This window comes from Schistocerca piceifrons, chromosome 7 (genome assembly GCF_021461385.2).
Source record: "Schistocerca piceifrons isolate TAMUIC-IGC-003096 chromosome 7, iqSchPice1.1, whole genome shotgun sequence".
Lineage (NCBI taxonomy): Eukaryota > Metazoa > Arthropoda > Insecta > Orthoptera > Acrididae > Schistocerca > Schistocerca piceifrons.
In genome coordinates this window covers 105,682,678-105,702,623 of record NC_060144.1, presented here as the reverse complement: position 1 = coordinate 105,702,623, position 19,946 = coordinate 105,682,678, and positions in this window count along the sequence as shown.

Sequence of the window (19,946 nt, the reverse complement as noted above, 5' to 3'; positions counted from 1 at the left end):
TATTAGGAAAGCAGCTAAGGATAGGCAGGAGAAGCAGAAAGGAAAGATCCGTAAGATCGAATTGGCAGTAGGAGACAAGGTTCTAATAAAAACTCATCGATTATCGAAGAAGCACAGATTCCTAACTAGCAAATTTTTTACTGTGTATAGTGGACCATTCAGAGTGAGGCGGATTGTCCATGAAAATGCTGTACTGATTGAGACGAACAAGGGAAAACAGTCTCGTGGGCTTCATCACATTTCTAACATCAAATTATGGAAAAGTTAAGGATAGATCTAAAGTAGGCAATTTATGGTAGATAGTCAGTGTATTTATTTGTGGTGTGTAACGTTGTGCAGGGTCAAATCGAACATAAGAATTTTCAGGCGGGATGTCAGGAAGTATGACGGAATAGACTGGTCAAATGAGTCATGAACAGGAGTCGACAGAGTGGTGTATGTACGTATTTTTTGTCGTATGAATAAGGATCAAGCAGAAACGACGTGATGATTTATGAGTGAATAAAGATGGTAGATAGAGAAGCGACGTGATAAATAGTAGTGGATAAAGGTGATAGGTAAGGGAAGAAGCGACGTGAAGCAGTGTGATTAATAAATAGAGATTCGACGTGATGACACAGTGGTAAATAAAGGTGAGTGGAATTGAATAACGTGGAGATGTCTTAGATGTATGTTACAGAGAGGCCTGTGTATGCTGCAATAGAGATTGATGCCAATGATGAAGGAAGACCAGGAAATGATGGAGTAATGGACGGACGGAGAGCCGAAATACGAATGAAGAGATGAGGACAACTGCACAATGTGAAAGGACGTAAGGGGAGTATGAGACCCAGATGGTGAACGTTGTGGAATACTGACGTAAGATGTGATATAAGTGTAGATCTAATTCTTAGCATAAAATTTGCGATTGGGCAAAAATAATATTTTTTGTTGTTGTTGAAGCCTGGTACCAGTATAACCAATCAAAACGGTACCAAGAATGTGTACAGTTATTTTGCAGGTTGATTAATTTGTGTATTTTTTGTTCTTAGATGAAATGTCGCAATTCTAAGTTGGTGTTTAGCAGAATGATTAATGGGTAAAGCGAATGCGGAGGTAAGCCGATGGAGAGAGGTGCCAGAGTGAAAGGACGAATTCGGAGACTGGAATGCTATCTCTGAAACAGCTTCATGTGTTATGTGGTTGAGTATAAGGGAGCTAAGGTATGGTATGTTGTCGTGAGTGTGGTGGTGTTAAGGTTAGCCGACTTCTAGACCTATTCTGTTAGTGTATCTATGGATTGAATGAGAGGGAAAATGTGATGTCTGGTGAGTGAGAGTCGTAGAGTAGTGTGATCAATGCGCACACTCCTGTAAAGGGGATGCTACCGTTCTGTAACTACAACATTATTATGTATTGTTTGATTGGGATGAACCTCGATGGCAGGTCAGGATCTGACATCATGTGGATGGTTCATACATGTCCTAGAAATGTTGTTATATATAATAAAAAGGTAAAATATATAGAAAGATACTAATTTCAGTCTGTCACAAGCACAAAGGTGCATTGTATGTTGTAGATTTAGAGTCATCAGTTTCTAAAATGTTTGTTGTGTTAGGATGTTAAAGTAGTTTACTATTTAATAACATGTGGTAGGTAATTGTGAGCTATGTAGATTATTCTTACTTTTTGTTAGAACACTTTCAAGGGGTATTAATTTCAGTGTGTCACAAGCACAAAAGTTCATTGTATATTGTAGTTTTAGGATAAAGTTTCTAATACTTTCACTGTGATAGGATGTTAGAGTAGCCTACTATTTGATATTGTAATTATGAGCTGTATAGATTGTTTATTATTCCTTTTTTTTTTTTTACACTTTCATGTTTTGTATGAGGGACGACAGGTACAATGAATAGCACGAGTATGGGCTGTCTATAGAAAAGAGATAAATGTTGATGTTGTATGTGTAGAAAACTAGGGTGTATAATTTTAATGTAAGAATTTCCTTTTGTATGTAATGTTGCGAGATGCACGGAAGGCTAACTGATTGGGTGTCGTAACGCCTATACCGCTAGCGGGCCGAGCTGACGATGCCATGGCGACAGGCGACAGAGCCGCGGCACTCCCCACTCCACTGTCGGACGGGGTACACTCCACGCGCCCGCTACAGCAGGTCAACGGCCTGGGGCGACACTGGCCGTTCATGAGTTCCGCCACCCTTACGACTGGGGAAGGTATCCCGTGGAGGCAACAGCGGGTGGTTCCTTCTGCTCAACGGCGCGCGCAGCGGCGCTACTGCAGAATGGACGAGGCGCGGCAGAGCCCGGCGAGCATTTTTTTTTACCAGCAGCTAATAACTAGTACTGGACTGTGGAGCCGTGAAACAAGATGACTGCGACTTTCCATAATGTGGAAAGTGAAGGACTGGTGTTTCCACGTTGTGAGTGGTGGAAAAGATTGTCTTTAGCAGACAGGACGATCGTTTTGTTTTGTCTTGACCACTGAATGGTGGGATCCATAAACTTTTGGCAGTGACTTGTTAAGTGTGCTTTGTGAATTGCATGTGGGACACTTGGTATACTTAGAGGACAGTTGTCGTTTGGTGAACAGTTATTGTATGAAGGCAAGAAACTAGAGTGGGACATTGACATTTGCGTCTGTAGTAGGAGACATTTCTTGAACTGGTGCGGGAATAAGTGCTGTTTGTTGAAACTTACGACTTTTAATTACACCATGAACTGAAAGGACAGAACCGTGGGTAATAGTAGTTGTAGGGCCATTTTTTTGGACGAACAGATTCGTGTGGATGGTACTCTGACAGTGATTATGGCATTTGTCTTTAATGTGAGATACAGTTTACTGTTCAGTGCGTGTTCAAAATGCCGATTTGAGTGACTCAAAGACTTTCGTCCGGGTAACCATGGGAGAGCTTTGACACCGAGACAGTGGTTCTAGGAAAACTATCAGCAACTTTTTGACCCCAAGAAAATCACAGAATGAAAGGTTTCCGTGTGACTCGCAAGATAGGGAATAATCTATTCGTAATTGTGTAAATGTGTTTTTTATGTATTTCATTCCTGAAGGGACAGCAAGTGTAATTGTATTTCATCAACATTTGTGTTTAGAATAGTTAGTGTTTGTTTTTTGTCTGTTCTGGGTTATCAAGTTCACGTAGCATGTTTATTAGAATATTTGGTACAATGATGCTCTAATTATAAGCCAGTGGCGTAATACTAACGTAGCGGTTCATGTAGCATTGATCAGTAAGATTGTCACAGGGGACAAGAGTTTGCATTGCACAACAAATATCGGAATTAACTGATGTATTTTGATGTCGTCCATAGTAATAATCTTGTTGGTGTTTTGACTGAAGCCACTTATTTTTATCACAGTGGTGACATTTCACATTAAAGTGTAACGAAGGCTATTTTTTCATTTCTATGATGTGATGTTTTATTTGTCATGTAGATTGTTGTAAATTTGTATGTGTACGTTACTCCGGATTGTGGAGAGTACAATAATGCAACAACTGCCAATTTGGTAAAGTAACAACATTTGGTCGTCAATTTGAGGTCACCAGGGGCTAAGGTCTCCTCCTGGTTATTTTGATGAATTGCTACGTTTGTTTTAATACAATTTTCTTAAAAAAAAAAAAATGTTCGGAACTACCCTCGCATTGCAAGGATAGTACCGTGCCATTTTTTTCTGCATGGGTAGCCGGTGGTGAAAGGGTACAGTACCGCCCAACATTGAAAATAGGTACGAAATTCTTGTCAGAACAACACATTTTTTGTGTAAAAGTAACTCAATTTCAATTAATACAGCGAAGCCGGATACCAGTGTGGGAAAGAATGACAATTTATTTAATTGATCACATGTGCACTCCCTCAAAATAAATCCCTACATCCAGTTTGGTGAGATCTGTGAAAGGAATGAATGTATGGTCGTCTGCTAACCACAGATAGTGAATCGGAATATATGATCATCTTTGAGTCGATCCTTTGGCTACCATTGGTGAGACCAAAGAGATGGAAGTTACCAGAGCTTTGAGCGTCTGAAATGTGGCTGACCAATAAGGTAGCAGGGTGCTTCTCCCACTTCGAGAGAGGTGCGAGAGAATCTGAATACGGCCATGTTTCGGGTACTCTGCCGCTGAACCTTCTGCTGTAAAGACCTGTTTTTTTGTTGTGCTCCGTAATGAAAGAGTGGAGGCATGGTATGGGTGTGGAATATTTAAGAGTAATTAGAATTAATAATTTCTCTTTCACAGGACCTTTTGTGGGGAAAATTACAAAGTGAGGCAGGTAATTTTAAGGGGATTGTAGTAAACCAACGGTCACAAAGAGCCCACGTGTAGTTATAAGTTGAGACACTTCCGTGAGCTTAAGCTGAAATATTTAAGAATTAATAGCGTGTGTACAACAAGCTGAAATATTTAAGAATTAATAGCGTGTGTACAATAAGCTGAAATATTTAAGAAATAGCGTGTGTATCATAAGTTGAAGTATTTAAGAAATATCATTCCGTGTGACGCTGAATTTAAACTCTGAGAGAGAATCAAGGTGAGTCGGCCGTTTTTCCAGCAACGCCACTTGGCTTGCATTGCACAGGAAGACGTGCGTTTATCTCCAGAGTTCACAGTAGGAAAGTAGAATTACAAAGTGGGGCAGTGTCGTGTGAAACTGGGATAAATATTGATTGAAGTGGGAAAGCGGAAAGTGATGAAGTTGTAACCGTTCTTTGTGTAATATTTCATATTGTTGTGTTGTGTATGTCTTGTAATTTGGGTATGTGTGTTTTGCATGGGAGTAGCAAGGTAGTTTCGAAAGATTTGTGGGTATGCCTGTTCCTTCTGTATCGCTCGATCTGGAGGAAAGTTTCGTGAGGATTATTGTGAGAGGCGAAGTGTGAGGTATAATAAAAGATCCACCATCCGATCCAGGGAGTGCACTGTTGCGGTAAATAGATTACGAGACCATAGTATAAAGATTCACTAACGTAAAGCCATGCCCACTGGGCGGAATTTCTCATGTGATTTTGTTGTAGGTTGTAGAATTTGTGTGTTTAGGAATAAATCAAATAGTGAAAAGAAAGAGATTGGTGGCCTTTTTCATTAAATTGTATGTTATCGTAATGTCCCGAATTTATATAAAAGCCGTTAAATCAAAGACAAAAGGTAAATGTGGTATTGCCAGTGCGTAGTGTACAGTCAGAGTTCTATAAATCACTGATAGTCAGAAGCGTGTTTCCGTTGCGTATTATTCATACAGGAGGATAATTTGTAACTAAATAGTAAGATACGAGAATTCATGTTGCTCGATAAATTAAGGAAGAATCCACTCGCTTGGCAAACCACTCATCTTGCAGGCCTGACTGCTTGATGCCACAGTATGAGAAAGGCAAGTGGGTGCCTCTCAATATAGGATATAAAAAAAGGCGTCAAACGATGAATTCACTGCGTACTTCACATGGCATGCGATATACATTCCATTTAGATGAAACTTGGGTTATTCAAAACCATTGACTGAAGTGCATATGGGAGAATTCGAGTCTTTCCGTATTGTTATTGCTTAAGGCGACGTCTGGGAAAGGGGCCAGGCTGATTGTTGTCTATATGGGGTCAGTGAAGATTGGTTGTCTTAAAGAAAATAAATTAGTTTATAGATGTAGCAAAAAGTCATAGGATTACAATTTGTTAATGAACACAGCTAAATTTGAACAATTATGCATTTTCATTACCGTGCCAATTTTCTTAAAATTCCAGAAGTAACAGCACTTTTTTCTCTGATATGTGTTTTTGTCCGTTATCTATGTACATTTACGGGTTACATTTGCAATACCTAATGTTGTCCATGATAATTTTACACAATGTAGACCACAAATAACGATATGAATGGCAAGGCCTTTAAAAAGGTTTTAAATTCAAATAATGTACACGTACATTGTTTCCATGACTATTTGATTGACATAGTCTGGATTAACATTTCACCGCAGAGACGTAATTATATTGATCTTGACAAAAGCAGAAACTACCAGAAAGAGTAACAGAGGTGGATGTCGCTATCAGATGTCTGTGACTTACAGACTGACTACAGAGTGTTTACAACCACCAGTCAGCATGCCTGACCATAGCAATAATCTCGTGTCCATAACTTGAGAACTGTCCCGGTTTGGTTCAGTTTACTGCTGCGCTTGGTTGTCCTGGCAATTCCCTCGCGTGTCTGTTATTGAGATTCACATGTTGGACCACTGGCTGCTACTGGCCAGCGGCTGCCAATGCAGCGCTCTACCGCGGCTTATCACTTTTGTTGAAAGAGGGTAGCGACACAACAGAGTGATGTCCTATTGATGAGTGCCAATTTTCCCTTAAGGTAGTGAAAATCTCATCTCGACATGAAAATACACTGGCATCAAAAATTAAAGCGTTTATTTTTCACAAAACGGTATGAAATGGCGATAATGAAGTGGAATCAAGATAAAGAATACAGAATGCAAAAAAAAACTACAACATGCATAACAGTAGACAAAAATGTTCTTCGATTTTTTCCAACTTAACGGATTTCCAACACATTCCGACAACTGGCTACTGTGCTCAGTATGTGGTGTGACTACCTCTGGCAGCAATACAGACCTGACAACGACGGGCCATGCTGTGAATCATGTAACCAATCTCATGTTGGGGCACTAACTTCCATTCTTCTCGCAGATATGCTCACAAATCTCGGAGAGAGGTTGGTGGATGCTGACGTCATTTAGCCCGTCTCCATAGTTCATCCCAGACATGCTCTATGGGATTCAAATCAGGAGAGTGTGCAGGCTACGCCAAGGAAACATCAACAACCCGTGTTCTATGAGATCGAGCACTATCGTCCATCGAAACGAAGTCGGGGTTTACAGCGACACGCAAAATCGCACCTGTCCCAAGATCTCTTCACGATACCTGACTGCAGTTAAACCTTGCCGATCCACCCGTACAATTTCATGAAGAGGTGTTCGAGTGCTCAACATAATCCCTGTCCACACCATTAGGGATCCTCCTCGATCTCTGTCTCTTTCCACGATGTTTCGATCCCAAAATCGTATTCCACATTCCCTGCAGATGCGAATCTTCGAGAACCATTCTACAGAACAAATCATTGCTCATGTGTGAAAAGAAGGTTTGCCCACTGTTCGACCATATAGGTGGCATGTTGACGACTCCACGCTCGACGTTCCCTTCTGTAAAGATGCGTCAGAGGTACACACACGTCTTCGTCTACAGGGTGTTACAAAAAGGTACGGCCAAACTTTCAGGAAACATTCCTCACACACAAAGTAAGAAAATATGTTATGTGGACATGTGTCCGGAAACGCTTACTTTCCGTGTTAGCTCTCATTTTATTACTTCTCTTCAAATCACATTAATCATGGAATGGAAACACACAGCAACAGAACGTACCAGCGTGACTTCAAACACTTTGTTACAGGAAATGTTCAAAATGTCCTCCGTTAGCGAGGATACATGTATCCACCCTCCGTCGCATGGAATCCCTGATGGTGAAATAACGGTTTGTTGCTTTAATTTTGGACACCAGCGTATATGTGCTACAGAATGCGTTACTTGGCGTTTGATACGAAGAGCAATGCCCTAGAGATTTACAAGTATTTTAGACATCTCTTTTTTGATGACTGAGTCGGTTGCCGTATCGTACCAATGGCTTCTATCTTTTGTAGGAAATTGTTAAAAGGGCATATTTGTCCAGGCAATCGACCAGTTAATGCTCGGATATTCCCTGCATTCGAGGTGCACTGAGGAATTGTTTATTAAGTCCCCTTTAACACGCGGGGTGCAAGTCCACAAAATTTGCATTGCAATGTAACTTTGCTCAACAAAAGTAGCTCTCGGTGTAATTTGTGAATTTCTATGGATTTCTTGAACTAGCGGGTGTGCTACTTCCTCTCCAGAGCAAAAAACTTTGTGTCAGCGAACTTTATGACTTGGTCAATCTCACACAGCGAGTGTTCCCCCACGGCCAGTTTCTCAACAGTCGCAACCTGGAACACCGTTTCTGTTCTGTTACACCTGTGATCATTAATCGTTCAGTCATTCCAACATAGGCCGCCCGCGGTGGCCGAACGCTTCTAGGTGCTTCAGTCCGCTGCTGCTGAGGTCGCAGGTTCGAATCCTGCCTCGGGCATGAATGTGTGTGATGTCCTTAGGTTAGTTAGGTTTTTAGTAGATGTATGTCTAGGGGACTGATGACCTCAGATGTTAAATCCCGTAGTGCTTAGAGCCAATTGAACCATTTCAACATAGACTTTTCAGCATTCCCGACATTGCGAGTGGGTTCTTTTCGTCCTCTGGCGACCTAAGACACTCCGTGATCTCCTTGATCGGTTAATAAAGAATATTCAAGCGTTGTTTGTGCCATATACGGCCGATTCTGCCCGTCACTTGGCGGTAGTATGGCCGAACCCCCTTACCCGATATTTTTTCTTCCGACATGTCAGCTCGCTGAGTGTTAGGCTTCGTAACACTTTCTACATAACGTATTTCAAACGTTTCCTCTCGCGTCCGACGAGCTACAGTTCACATAATCGTGAAGAGTATATTAAACATTCCAGTTTTCTTGCCCGGGTAGTGATCTGATGGTCTGTGCAGGTATTATTCCGTGCGTGTTCTCACTATTCCTTGTAAAAACTACGGGCTCTATTGCAATTCACCACCAGCAATAAGGGGTGAATCTTAGACAACGTAAACCACTGGTGGGTCGAGGGTCCAGAGATAGAAGTCAATAGACAATACGTCAACTGGGCTCGGAAGACAGCAGTTTTATACTCTCTTGCTATCTCTCTCCCCCGCCCTCCTCCCCACCCTCTCTCTCTCTCTCTTTAGTTGGTCAACAGCACTGAGTTCAGGTGAGAGTTTACCGCCCACCCTAAATGTCTAAGCTCACAGACTATTTCAGCCAAAATAATTGTTGTGATTCATGAACTTTTTATTTTTAATGATTTACACTACTGGCCATTAAAATTGCTACACCACGAAGATGACGTGTTACAGACGGTAAATTTAACCGACAGGAAGAAGATGCTCTGATATGCAAATGATTAGCTTTTCAGAGCATTCACACAAGATTGGCACCGGTGGCGACACCTACAACGTGCTGACATAAGGAATGTTTCCAACCGATTTCTCATTCACAAACAGCAGTTGACCGGCGTTGCCTGGTGAAACGTTGTTGTGATGCCTCGTGTAAGGAGGAGAAATGCGTACCATCACGTTTCCGACTTTGATAAAGGTCGGATTGTAGCCTATCGCGATTGCGGTTTATCTTATCGCGACATTGCTGCTCGCATTGGTCGACATCCAATGACTGTTAGCAGAATATGGAATCGGTGGGTTCAGGAGGGTAATACGGAACGCTGTGCTGGATCCCAACGGCCTCGTATCACTAGCAGTCGAGATGACAGGCAGATTATCCGCATGGCTGTAACGGATCGTGCAGCCACGTCTCGATCCATGTGTCAGCAGATGGGGACGTTTGCAAGACAACAACCATCTGCACGAACAGTTCGACGACGTTTGCAGCAGCATGGACTATCAGCTCGGAGACCATGGCTGTGGTTACCCTTGACGCTGCATCACGGACAGGAGCGCCTGCGATGGTGTACTCAACGACGAACCTGAGTGCACGAATGGCAAAACGTCATTTTTTTCGGATGAATCCAGGTTCTATTTACAGCATCATGATGGTCGCATCCGTGTTTGGCGACATCGCGGTGAACGCACATTGGAAGAATGTATTCGTCATCGCCATACTAGCGTATCACCCGGCGTGAGGGTATGGGATGCCATTGGTTACACGTCTCGGTCACCTCTTGTTAGCATTGACGGCACTTTGAACAGTGGAAGTTACATTTCAGATGTGTTATGACCCGTGGCTCTACCCTTCATTCGATACCTGCGAAACCCCACATTTCAGCAGGAGAATGCATGACCGCATGTTGCAGGTCCTGTACTGGCCTTTCTGGATACAGAAAATGTTCGATTGCTGCGCTGGCCAGCACGTTCTGCAGACCTCTCAGCACTTGAAAACGTCTGGTCAATGGTGGCCGAGCAACTGGTTCATCACAATACGCCAGTCACTACTCTTAATGAACTGTGGTATCGTGTTGAAGCAGTATGGCGAGCTGTACCTGTACACGCCATCCAAGTTTTGTTTGACTCAATGCCCAGGTGTATCAAGGCCGTTATTACAGCCAGAGGTGGTTGTTCTGGGTACTGATTTCTCAGGATCTATGCACCCAAATTGCGTGAAAATGTAATCACATGTCAGTTCATGTATAATATATTTGTCCAGTGAATACTCGTTTAGCATCTGCATTTCTTCTTGGTGTAGCAATTTAAATGGCCAGTAGTGTATTTCTTTGGCTTGTAGTTACATACTTTTTAGCAATCGCAAATTAAAAAGTTATACGAACTATACGAAGTAACATCATGAATATCATCAAGTAACGATGTTATCGAGTTATTATTGTGTAATTATCATGCTCATATTCTTGGGTAATTGAAACTTCTTCAGTTGTTGACCATTATTTGCAGTTATGAACACACCGTTCACGAAAGCTCGTGCGTATAGGCTTTTGTACACCACGAAAGAAGAACCCGCTCATAGTGGCAGATAACTGTATGTATGCCGATGGACTTTCATCACCCTGCCATTACAGCCTCAGCAGACGAAATGCGCCAAAACGCAGACGCACTCTTATACAGTCGATACACGTGAAGCAGGGAAGTCTTTGTGCCCAGGCCATGCGCGCATTAGTCTTTTGGTTTTCGTCGATGAAAATACTCTATAAAGTACTAGAGAGATTTAAGAAATACCGTTAATGTGCTATATCCGAATAAGGGAAACTCCTGATCTACACCTCTCCCTGGCTTTCTTTGCGACCGGCTACGTTGACAGGAACTGTAGAATGAGTGTGATAAGTCACCGCCATTTGTTGAGCAGGGCACCCTCTTGTACTGGAAATCCGAAACCATTCCCTAACGCAGAAGAACCAGTCAACAGTCAACGGCACAGGACGAGGAAGGCAACGGGAAAGCATCACATTAAAGATCCATGGATATCTCAAGCATCAGCAGTATATTCTTTAACATATTTCGAGGTTAAAGTACTCCCACAATCGATTTTCCGGGTTGGGACTGCAAAAGATACAGACAAGATGAGGAAAAAGCTCTCAGTCTTAAAATGACGCCCATAAAACTAACCTAAAGCTGAAATGGAACGACAAGAAATCGATGGCCCCAGTCAAGAGCCTTCTGGTCTATAGAATACAGAGTTAGTCATAACAAATCCGTTAAAGACAGACCAGAAGTGGGAGACGGTGGAGCAGTTATGAGAAAGAACGCTGGCTCGCCTATCGAGGGATACGCGCAGTGTAGGTCTAGGATAATGGCAAAGGACAATGAAGTAACTGAAGTATACATGGCAACAATCTTAGAGGAGAATTCGGTAGTTGAAATACATGGAGGTACATGTAATGTTATAAGAGATGTTAACCTTTTACATACAGTAAAAACAATTTAAAAAATAAAACCGCACTGACACAACTTGCTTGGTGTACTACGTTACGTATTTTGATGGATTTATTTTTTGTTATTTTTCATAATGTTACCACAAAAAATTTTAAGCAAATGACATTCTTCGGATGCGTGAATTCAGAAAAAAATAACTTTGCCAGCATTACGTTTGATGGGCTTTTCTATGAAGGAGATGAGTTTATTGCAAAGTCAGTACAAAAATGGACACGTTCAGTGTCCCTGGTGACTCTTTATTGTTAATACAACGTTGTCAAAGGATCTCCCTGGCCAACGCACGCAAGTGATCTTGCTCCCACAGTGTCTGAAGTTTCCAACATGTTCTTTGATGAGCAAAACGTACATATTAAATACACCTTCACCAGTTCTGAAGTGTCACGTGTTATTTAGTATGACAACGGAAATGGTGCTCTAAACCACGAATGAGAATTTGAACAAATGAAGATTCTGTCGAACTGAGAATCTTTTTTGGTATGCTACTTATTGGTGAAGCTCATCGCTGCCTAAAGGAATCAATTTCTGGTATGCAGAAAACAGACGAAAAAATTCGTCGTGAAGTCTTTACTAATGGCATACCACGGAATCGATTTGCGCCTATTCTTCAGTTTGTTAGGTGTGACGAAAGAGCATCGCGTCAGCAATGATTATTTAATTTAATACATCCAAAGAGTAACTTTGTACAGTACTATGCTAGGAAAAGAAGAAAAAAAACGAGGTTCCAAGAAGACTACAGTTTGGCAAACGTCGTCGACGATGTGGGCTTGGTATGCCAAGGCTTACGGGAGATGAAAACCATATCTTATGAAGGACTAGGCTGCAAATGTGGACGTAGAGCAGGAACAGTGTATTGTCGACAATTATTAACTTGGAAGGAGAGATGAAATAGGAACACGCCTAACTGTGTTCTGCTTGAGCCACGAATTTTTTGTTTCAAATCAGTTTTTCAGCATCACAAGCGAGAAAGGCCTATAGAGACAACAAGTGGACTAAATTTTAGTGAAATTACGTTTTAGAAACAGAGTTAAAGACTGCAGGAGATATCCATCAGCAGAAATAGTGACCATAACCTAGTGCTGGTGAAAAGCTCACTTACATTCAAATATGTGATGAAAGAAAAGTAAAAGACTTATGAGAAACCGCAAAACTGAAAACTGAGGCACTGGGTAAGCATTATGTACTGGAAACTAACAAAAGAGTGAAAAATTTCCACCACAGGAAGTAAATGAAACAAATTAAATTGATACGTACAAAGCAGGTGAAATGACAGTTGGTAAAATTAAACCCAAAAATTAGTATCGTGCGCTATCATCTATGCTATGAAAACAACTGACATTAATTGTATCTGGCGGCGGGCCACTTAAATTTGCGAGAAACTGCCTAACTGCCTAACTTCACTGTCAATTTATTCAGAAACGGCGCAACGTATCGATTGTTTTCTTAACAATTATTTCTCTGCACATCCTACCCTGCAACATTCCTACAAGCTTTTCAGATTGTTTCTGACCACCTTGTAAACAACCCCTGATTCCTTAAATAATCGAATTCCAAACTGTGAAACAGTTTCAAAAGTCTGATTACAAATGAGTTAATGTTTTAAATATGTAATGTCTGATCACAAATAAGTTAATGTGTTAAATATTTAATGTTAAGCGTGTAAGCGAGGAAATTTTGTAGAAATGGTTTTAAATCATGCTTAAAGTTTGTTGGGAGTCCCTAAATGCTCAGCCGGCCGCGGTGGTCTAGCGGTTCTAGGCGCTCAGTCTGGAACCGCGCGACTGCTACGGTCGCAGGTTCGAATCCTGCCTCGGGCATGGATGTATGTGATGTCCTTAGGTTAGTTAGGTTTAAGTAGTTCTAAGTTCTAGGGGACTGATGACGACAGATGTTAAGTGCCATAGTGCTCAGAGCCATTTGAACCATTTGAACCTAAATGCTCTCATTATGGATCACTGAATGAATGTAAACTATGTAGTTTGCGTTCCATTCTAAGCAAATCTTAGTTTTTTACGCATCTAAATGTTTCTGACGTCACATCTCCTGAACTGTATCGTAGAATGACATAATTTTGCAGGTGTATCCAGTTACATATGTGGATATCGCCTGCAGAGTGTTGTGAATAGAGACGGTAGTAGATAAGTAATGAATTGAACGTAATGTCTGATGCTGACATTTTACTGCATGAACAGCGGAAACGTAGTGAGCGATAAACTTCTTCCTTTGATCATTTTACGGGTGGTGTAGCGATAAAAAATTTCGTAAAAGTGTGAATTTATGTGTAAAGTTTGTTGGAAGTCGCTGCTAAGTGCTCTCATTTTGAAATACGTGATGAATATAGTCCGGACACTTTCGTGCCGTCAGTGACGTGGTCTTAAGACAAACATACGGTTTCCAAATGTAATACTTGTCTTATTGTTTCCAGAATGAGATTTTCACTCTGCAGGGGAGTGTGCGCTGATATGAAATTTCCTGGCAGATTAAAACTGTGTGCCGGACCGAGACTCGAACGTGGGACCTTTGCCTTTCACGGCTAAGTTCTCCACCGACTGAGCTACCGAAGCGCGACACACGACTCGTCCTCACAGCTTCGATCCTGCCATTGCCTCCTACCTTCCGAACTTCACAGAAGCTTTTCTGCGAACCTTGCAGGACTAGCACTTCTGGAAGAAAGGAGACGAGGTACTGGCAGAACTGAAGCTGCGAGGACAGCTGCGAGGACAGCTGGTAGATCAGTCGGTGGAGCACTTGGCCGCGAGAGGCAAAGGTCCTGAGTTAGAGTCTCGGTCCGGCACACATTTTTAATCTGCCAGGAAGTTGTCTTATTGTATTAAACTTTTAACATAAGGCTATTCCTCTTAATGAGGAGATTACAAAAGAACTTTAAATTTTTAAATTGGATCAATAATCAACACGTAACGTGTATCCACAGGGCATGTGGCCTGTAATTGAAGAAGTGTCACGATGATCTCCCCATTGGCAAAAGATTCCGGAATAGTCCCCCATTCGGATCTCCGGGAGGGGACTGCCAAGGGGGAGGTTACCATGAGAGTTGTTACATCTCTGTGAAGCAAAAATCTTTGGTCATACTTAACCAGTCTGTGAACACTGTAGGTCGAGGCTTCGAAAACAGTGAGTTTGGATTTTGCGAAGATTAACGACAGGCAGCTCCACCTTAGGACTGATACGTGGTAAAAAAATGCTGTTTTGAAGAGCGCGCCGCAGCGCGTAGTGTGAAGCAGTCGTCCTCCGTTTCTGGCGGTGGCGCCGCTGTGGCAATCGCAGCTGTGGTGTCTCCCTCTGGTGGGAAAGTTTGCCTTTTCATGTGCATTTAAGGGGCGCTATGAGCTCGCCACGGACGATTCAGAGGGTTGGATCCCCTCATTCGAAGGCGCCAGATTCCAAAGCCAGGGCTACTCTCTGGTTGGAATCTCCGCTTTCGAAGATTGTGTTCGTCTGTCTGTCTGTCTGTCTGTCTGCCCGCCGGCCTGCCCGCCGCTTACTGTTGTAGCTGTTCGTCCGTCCGTCCGCCTGCTCGCTGTCCGTCTCCGCTGCTGCCTGCTGTCCGTCCGTCCGTCCGTCTGTTCGCCGCCGACGCCGCCTGCTGTCCGTCCGTCTGTTCGCCGCCGCCGTCGCCGCCAGCCGGTGCTCGCCGCCGCCGCCGCCGCCGGCCGGTTCTCGCCGTCGCCGCCGCCGCCGCCGCCGTCGCCTGGTCGCCGCCGTCGCCGTCGCAGTCCGACCCCGGTCGTCCAACCCTGGTCTTCGTCTTCGTCCGTCTGCGTCTTCGTCTGTTACCAGTTTGTGTCCTTTCCTTTTCGTGCTGTGCGTTTTTTCTCCCTGTCGTCATGTTCTCCCCCACCACCACCGCCACCACTACCACCACCGCCATCGTCTATACATCCCCTTCCGCCGCCTCCACCACTATCACTTGGTGTGCCCAGTCACACCCCCCTCCTTCCATCCCACCTCTCCTCACTCTCCCTTCGCCCTCGCTCTTTGTCGCCTCCTCTCCCGCTTCTTCCTCTCGCTCCTCTCGTTCTGATCCTTTCCCCCCACTCCCCCTGCCTGTCACTGCAGCTCCGGCTCGGGTGGTGGCCCGTCGGGCCACTGTCCACGCCCAGCTCTCCCCGTCGCCTTCGCCATCGCCATCGCCGCCACCGCCACCACCGTCATCATCGTCGCCGTCGCCTTCGCCTTCGCCTTTGCCGTCACCGTCACCATCTCTGGCGCCGACTGCTGCGTCCACACCGGGACCTGTCCCTTCCCACCACCTCCCCATTGCTCCCGTCCCTCCTGTCACCACCCTCCCTTCTGCCGCCGTCAAACGCCCTAGTGGCACCCCCACCTCCTCCGCTCCCAAAAAGGCCCCGCCCCGACCTTCATCCCCCCCCCCCAGGGTGCCATGGATGTCTCCCCGCCTGGCCCTGCTCCCTCCTCCTCCTCCTCCTCCTCCTCCTCCTCCACCCCCTGTTTATACAAATATCTCCTGTCCCATCCCGATCCTTCCTTTCTCGAGGCTCAGAATCTCTCCCTCCTCCTCCGCCAACATTTCCCTGGTGCCCCCATCTCTCTCCTTATTCCCAGACGGGATTCTGTTCTCATCTCTTCCCCCAGCCCAACTCTCCATACTGACATCCTCTCCCGCCTCCCCATCACCCGTTTTGGTCCCAACGCCTCCCTTACCCCTGCTCCTTCTCCATCTCCTACCCGCCAACCCCAACCCCCACGTCGCCCGCCGACCCTCACCGCCGTGATCACTCGGCTCAGTCCGTCGATCACGGAGGAGGAGGTGCGGGCGGTCCGCCGCATTTTCAACTCGGCCGGCCCCACCCGCCTTATGCGGGTTTTCTCTGAGGACGCCCCCTCCATTGACCATCTCCTGAAGGAGGGTGCCCTCCTCTTCAACCAGCGGTACAAGGTCGACCCCTCCCGTTCCCCTCCTCAATCCCTGCGCTGCCAGAGGTGTCTGCGCTATAATGCACACCCAACAGCTGAGTGCCGCGAGGCCCCCACCTGCCCGCATTGTCAGCAAGCGCACTTCCTCCGGCAGTGCCCTAACCTCCAGTCCCCTCCCTCCTGTAATACCTGCAATCTCCCCCACCCCACCTACTCCCAAAAGTGTAAAGCCCGACCCCCTCCAACCACTCCTGAATTCACCGTACCTGTCCGTCCCCTGGACGCCCCCACCCCTCCTGGCAATTCCCTTCGTCCCCCCCCCCCCCACCGCTGAGGACATCATCAGGTTCCTCACAATCGTCCTTCAAAACGTTCATCCCTTTCAGCGCCCCCACACCCTCCAGCAGATCTCCCTCGCCGCCCGTTCCATATTCCAACTCAAGATGTACGCCACATACTCCAACAACCAGGCCCATTTCACCTTCTCCCGCCTTTACACCCTCGTCTAAATCCCTGTCATGGCGCGACAGCAACGTATCCTTTTCAACAACATCCGCTCCCTTACGGCCAACAAGAACCTCTTCCTGCACACCCTTGCCACCCACCACGTGGATGCCTTCCTCCTTAATGAAACCTTCCTCCAACCCCACCACACCATCCACACTTTGCCCTATCTCCTCCACCGCTCTGATAATCCCCTTCCAATTGCGCGTGGTGGAGTTGCTATTGGTCACCGCCGCCAGATCCCCGTTCGGCTCCAACCTCTCCTTCCCGACCCCACCGAACACCTGATCCTTAGTCTCTTCTTCCCCGGCCTTACTGTTACCTGCGCCACCATCTATGTCCACCCCAATGCTCCTCTTCCCTTCGACTTCCTCTCCCACGTCGACCGTACCTTCTCCTCCTACGTGATCGCCGCCGACCTCAACATCCATAGTCGTTCCGCTGCCCAGTTGCGGTGGTGGCATCGGTTCCTCTCCACCCTTCAAGGCGATCTCATCCCCATCCCCCAGCACACCCGTCCAGAATCCAACTCCACTCCCGATGTTATTCTCTCCTCCCCCAACCTCCTTGGTCGCATAATGGTGGATGTCCTGGAGCCTATTGGTAGTGCCCTCATCACCGTTCCAGACGGATGTCGCCCCCGACCCGACCCTCGTACTGACCCTGCCCCTAAGTATGTCCATGACTATTCCCGTGCCGACTGGAATGCCTACCAGGATACCCTCTCCACCCAGGTCGATAGCCACCCCTTCACCTACCGCCACCCTGACGATGTCACCCATGCCGCCTCCTTTCTCCAGCAGACCTTGTCTGAGGCCGTGGAGGCCCACGTCCCTACAGTCGCCATTCACCCCCACCATCCTACCTTACTCCCGCAGGCCGTTCTCCTCCTCCGTGAATCCCGTCGTCTCTACCGTGCCTTCCTCCGCACGCGTGACCCGGACACACTACGACACCACTGGCAACTCCAGCGACACATTCGTAATTTGCTCACGGCTAAGAAACGCCAGGACTGGCGACAGACATGCACCCGTTTAAATGCTACCCTACCAATCAACTCGTCCAAGTTCTGGTCAGCCTTCCGTCGCCTTACCGGAACTAAACCCTCCCCCTATTATCCTCTTCTCCATGATGATCACCCTTTCCCTGACACCCTTAGTATGGCCAATCACTTTGCCTCCTACCTCTCCGATGTATTTTCCATCCCCGATGATCCCCAGTTCGATTACTCCCTCTTCCCGGATATCCGCGATCGAACTGACACCTCTGTCCCTCACCTCGCTCCTGGTTTCCAGTACTTGGGCAACATTGCACACACGGAACTCAATGCCCCTATCACTACACAGGATCTCATTGCTACACTCCGCACCAAACGCAACACCGCTCCTGGTCACGATCGTGTCACCTACCGTCACCTTCGTGAAGCTCCTGTCTCTTTCCTCTCCACCCTGGCCGGGCTCTACAATGTAGTCCTGTCCACCGGTTACTACCCCGACCTGTGGAAAACCTCCCGTATCCTCATGTTCCTTAAACCTGGCAAACCGCCGTCTGCCGTCTCCTCCTACCGTCCCATCAGCCTTACCTCGATCTTCAGCAAGGTCCTGGAATCTCTCCTCACCCACCGCATCCACCAGCATCTCCACCAGCACCGCCTCCTCCCCGTTACCCAGTGTGGCTTTCGGCCGTCCTTCTCTTCCGACAACCTTCTCCTTCACATCACTCATCTCCTTTCCGAACAGCTTAATTCCCGTCGCTCCCCAATCTTCCTCTCCCTGGACCTCGAACGTGCATATGACCGCGTATGGCATTCCGGTCTCCTCTTCAAGCTACAAACCTTCGCCCTTCCCATTAACTACGTCCTTCTGATCGGCTCCTTTCCCTCCCGCCGTTCTTCCTATGTCACCATCCATAACACAGATTCCTACACCTTTTTCCCCTCTGCCGGTGTGCCCCAAGGCTCCGTCCTCTCCCCCCTTCTGTACCATTTGTACACGACGGACATGCCGCCGCCGTCAGCCCCCGTCCACCTTCTCCAGTTTGCCGATGACACCGCCTTCCTTGCCCTTGCCCCCACGCTACAGCGCTCCCAACACCTTCTCCAATCCCATCTTGACCGGTTCACCGCTTGGTGCAACCAGTGGTTGCTCAAGGTCAATCCCTCCAAAACCCAGGCGATCATTGTAGGCAAAACCACCCCTTCCTTCCGCCTCCTTGATTTCTACATCACCATCTATGGCCGTCCTATCGCCATCACTCCCACCCTTAAGTACCTTGGCGTCACCCTTGACCGTCGCCTCTCCTGGACTCCCCACCTCCGGACAATCCAAGCCAAGGCACGCTCCCGACTCAGTCTCCTCAAGCTCCTCTCCGGCCGTCGTGGGGTCTGGACCCCTCCACCATCCTCCACACCTATAAATCCCTCATCCACCCTATCCTTTGTTATGCCCATCCGGCTTGGATCTCCGCCCCCCCCTCCCTTTTATAAATCCCTCCAAATCCTTGAACGCCGTGCTCTCCGCCTCGCCTATCGCATCCGTCTCCCCTCCCCCACGCGGATCCTGTATGATCTCATCCCCTTCCCCCACCTCCTCCTTTTCCTTGAAAGGATACGGATCCTGTACACCTCCCGTAAACTCGACCCTCCTCACCCGCTCGTCTCCCCGATCCTCACCCACCCCTGCCCGCTGCCGCGCCTGTATTCGCATGTCCCACCCGGTCTCCATCTCTCAACCCTCCTTACCCTCTCCCAAGGTGGCTTCCGCCAGCTCCCCCTCCCTGATGATATCCTCCTCCCCTGCATCTACCCCTCCTATCAACTTTGATCCTCCCCCCCCCACCTCCTGTGTCCTTTCCTTTAGGCACCCTCCCTCCCCCCCTTTCCCTTCCCTTCTCTTTCCTTTTCCCCCTCCCTCCTACCCTCTCCCCCGGGCTTCCCCTCCCCCTTCCTCCCTCCCCCTCTCTCCTTTGCCCATGGCATCTCTGCTCTCCC